The sequence below is a fragment of the Terrapene carolina genome, unplaced genomic scaffold (genome assembly GCF_002925995.2).
Source record: "Terrapene carolina triunguis isolate 2854851 unplaced genomic scaffold, T_m_triunguis-2.0 Scaffold374, whole genome shotgun sequence".
NCBI lineage: Eukaryota > Metazoa > Chordata > Testudines > Emydidae > Terrapene > Terrapene triunguis.
In genome coordinates this window covers 5,641,007-5,645,374 of record NW_020664725.1, presented here as the reverse complement: position 1 = coordinate 5,645,374, position 4,368 = coordinate 5,641,007, and the positions used below count along the sequence as shown (strand labels likewise).

The following is a 4,368-nucleotide window of genomic DNA, read 5'->3' as shown; positions in this document are numbered from 1 at the left end:
ACAGTAACTCCTGCAGTCCAGAGTTAGGGCCTAGTGTCCTACAAGCACTATGCACAGCAGGAAGTGTCTGCAAGATTGAGTCCTTGGTGTATAAAGTTAGAACCCAGTTCTGCAAAGAGAACACTACAGACAGACCCCTGCACCTCACCAAAAGCCTGTTGAGGTCACCTGCTCACATGCTTCTCTTTGCAGGATCAGGGCTTGTTGGATTAAGTTCAGTTGTCAACCACAAGTGATCAAAAATCATGAGTCAGCCCCCCAAAAATCATGAGATTTAAAAAAAACCAAAAACCAAAATAGGACATTATTTACTTATATATTTTTATCTGAGTGAGCAGAGTGTCTGCATTTTCCTCTTGTGGTGAAGAGGATTCTCGATTTGGAAGCCATTTTAAACTGTAGCAAAGATTAGTAGCTAGGTCAGGTTTTATATGGATCTGCTTTGTATCCAGGTATAGCAGCAAACAGATGTTCAGACAGGAAAAGCAACCTTTCTTTTGCATCAGATGCATTTATAAAAGGTGGTCCTTTCTGATATTGTACAGAATTAATGTTTGTCAGGTTGGTGAAGAGACATTCAAGGAGGTCAGGTGTTAAAAAAAGGTCTGCTCTAAAAAAATTGATTGTGTTCTTGTAATTTTTCCCTCGGTTTTTCATTTTCCATCAAGGTTTTTTGATAAACCATTTCCTTGAATTTCTTTTACATGGACCTCCCCTGGGGTGGGTGGGCAGGTTGGTTTATTTATTTATTTTTGAATATCTACCTTGCTGGGTAAGATTGTAGACCACTGAGATATTGACATTGTCATAGTAACTAGAACTGCAGCACTGGCTGGCAGCCAGAAATCCTGGTGAATCATGGCTTGAATGTGGGTGTCTCTGCAAATGGAATAACTTCTGATTCTTTCAATAGGATGAATCAACGAAGTAGTGTTTTTTGAGATAATTTGAACAGCTTATGTCCCTCCCCGCTGGTGTCCCCATTTTATTTCCATCATTTTAAAACTAGGATGTTAAAACCATCTATTTCCTCCATGTTTCTGAGCAGTGGTGGTATAGTGGTGAGCATAGCTGCCTTCCAAGCAGTTGACCTGGGTTTGATTCCCAGCCAATGCCGTGTTGTATTGGAGAGAGATAGCTCAGTGGTTTGAGCATTGGCCTGCTAAACCCAGGGTTGTGAGTTCAGTCCTTGAGGGGGCCACTTAGGTAGCTGGGGCAAAATCAGTACTTGGTCCTGCTAGTGAAGGCAGGGGGCTGGACTCAATGACCTTTCAAGGTCCCTTCCAGTTCTAGGAGATAGGAAATACACTATTGTGCAGAAAGTGTTGTAAGGGAATATTTTTTTCTATTGCAATTGAAAGATTAATTAAGAAAATAAATGATAAAACCATCCAACTGGAATTTTGAAATTGAATAATTTGACTTCAGTTACTTTTGTAACTTTAGAACAGTTCCATGTGCTGTACGTTTGCATGTGGTGTTACGTAGGACACCGGCATGTGATAATTGCAGGCCATATTTTTAAAGCGCTTCAACCCTTTTTGCAAATGCTGTTTGTACCCACGATTCCACTGTTTTTGTGTGTCAGCAATTGAAAGTATGAATCTTAACACTTGAATGGCCAAGAACTTGACTCTGGACACACGTATGCAATTGAAATGCTGAGATTGCTCAAGGTGTGATTTGCACCCTCAGCAAAATGAGGCTGGAGTAGAGGGTGCCTTTTAAAAATCTGCTCCTCCAGGCTTCATTCTGTGGTAGTGTAACCGAGTTACTTGGCTGGCTGGCTGATTGTTGTTTGGCCCATCTACAGACCCCCTAAAAGGTTTGTGGTTCCATTTATGGGGAAAGGACATCCATCTCTGGAACTAATTCTGAGAGGATATTTAGGTAGGGTTTTGTGTGTGTGTGTGTGTGTGTGTGTGTGTGTGTTGTGTGCTTCATGTAGGGTGACCAGACAGCAAGTGTGAAAAATAGGGACGGGGGTGGGGGGTGATAGGCACCTATATAAGACAAAGCCCCAAAAAATCAGGACTGTCTCTATAAAATCAGGACATCTGGTCTCCCTAGCTTCATATGTGTGAGAGAGAGAGAGGCTGTACCAACAAAACTGGCGGCAGGAGGACAGCTGCCTTTTTTACCTTCTTTTGATAACACATGGATGTGGTTTTGTTGTTTAACTGAACTTATGCCAGTGTCATTATTCTGTAGGGTGACCAGACAGCAAGTGTGAAAAATCGGGACGGGGGTGGGGGGTAATAGGAGCCTATATAAGAAAAAGACCCAAAAATCGGGACTGTCCCTGTAAAATCGGGACATCTGGTCACCCTATTATTCTGGGTACTCTGCTTTGCTCACCCACCAATAAGTAGACTGCAAGCTTGTATAACAATATCAAGGCTCATGTGAAGGATACAAGTTGGTGGTAAGTCTCACATATTGAGGGACACAAGAACAATACTGCAGAAAGCTTAAAATATTGTTTAATTTTTTTAAATTGTAAACATTTTCTACAATCTCTGCTTCTTGAGTTAATGTGTCAGCTAACAATTTGCAATAATAAAAAGCAAGATTGTATGATTGTGTGGAAGAGATAAAACGAGGGAAATGTATCCCTCCGCATGAGGAAGAATGTTTAACACCTATTCATATCATAAATTCAGAAGTCTTTATGCTTAATTATCTTATAGATACTTGGGAGATGCTGTATATTTTAATTTTCTGAACATAGATACAGTAATTTGTGAAAACTTCAATGGTTTGGGTACATCTTTTTTTAAAGTACTTTAATGCTGAAAGTAAGGGATGCATTCACAGCATATATTCATGCAGTCTAAGGGCCAATCCTGCAAATGCTGATTCACATGGGTAATCCCTACTTGCATAAGGAATACTCACTGAATGACGATAAGGGTTTGCAGAATGAGGTTCTAAATTTGCATTAAAGACCTGATCCGAATCTCATTGAAGTTTATAGGAATCTCTCCATTGACTTCAATGGGATTTGGATCAGGCTCTAAGAACTTCATGCTGCATCAATGGGAGCTTTTCTGTCAATTTGAATGGGAACAGGACCGAGCCCTAAATTCATTAGCTTGAGCAAACTGTCAACGGGTCTCCTTGAGTTTTCTTCTGTGGATTTGATGGATGGCTTTTGCTAGGGAAGGAGGAGGAGGGAAGGAAGAGGTCAGGGAGGCTCTGAAAAGTAAAGTCTCTAGCGTCAATAAATTGCTTTTAGATCACATTCATCAGGAAGGGAATTTGTGGTTTATCTGCTCTATTTTCAGCTGCTGTCACTGAGGTTGAAGAATTACATTGTCGTGTTTTCAGGCTTTCAGGGGCTGTGGGGGTAAGATGGAATTAAGACAGAACTACTTACTTAAAAAGCTTTGAAAGAAAACCTCCTGGAGATTAAAACTTTCCATTGATACGAGTTTCCTATAAGGATATCTAGAAGCAAATGTGCTTTACCATTCAATATAAAATCACTGTTTTGCACTAATTAAAACTTACAGTGAACTCCTTTTTGTTATAAGTTTTTAAAAGGACATATCAGTTTAAAAATCACAGTCCTCTGAGCTTTCTTTAACCTTTACAAGAACGCATAAGATTTCTCCTGTATTGTTTGTTTTTTCTGCTCTGTGCATTTGACAGCACTTTGTGCATAGTCATTTTCACGATTTCTTTTACATAGTCAGTTTTGCCTGTTTGTTTTTGTTTTTTTTTTCCCCACAAGCAACAGGGAAGAGAACAAATGAAAAAAAAAATAAAAAAAAGCAAATGTGATTGGCAGGGAAGCTCGGGGGTAGCCATAGAACCTGGAAGGAGTTCTAACTTTTTTTTTAAAAATTGGCTTATTTTCTTTATATGGTAACGCCCCATTGGGCTCTATTATTTTTATTATGGTAAAGACCCCCATTGAGGATCCATTGTGCTTAGCACTGTACAGACAGATAGAAAGAGATTGCAAATTCTGTGGGGCAGGAACAGTCTAAGTAGACAAGAGAAACAGAGGCACAGAAATCTTAAGTGACCTGCCTGAGGTCACACAGCAGATCATTTGCAGGGCTGGGAATAGATCTCAGGTCTCCTGGGGACTTAGTGCAGTGCTCTGTCCATTGGAACAAATAGTTTCTCTAGGGCTATGTCTACACTACAACCTGTGTTGTCATAACTTATGTTGCTGAGGGGTGGGAATAAACCATCCCCCGTGCGACAGACGTTACACTGACATAAGCGGTTGTGTGCACAGCGCTGTTGGTGGTAGAGCGTCTCCTGCCAACGTTGCTTCTGCCGCTCACGGAGATGGGTTTTTTATGCCGATGGGAGAAAACTCTTCCATTGCCACTGCAGTGCTGCATGTATAGA

At 40.6% G+C, this 4,368-nt stretch overlaps 1 non-coding gene across 1 annotated transcript; it reads left to right on the top strand.

The window, feature by feature from the left end:
- The first annotated feature begins 1,044 nt into the window (after positions 1-1,044).
- On the top strand, positions 1,045-1,116 carry TRNAG-UCC. Its single transcript has one exon. It is a non-coding gene; the product is annotated as a tRNA-Gly (tRNA).
- The last annotated feature ends 3,252 nt before the right edge of the window (positions 1,117-4,368 follow it).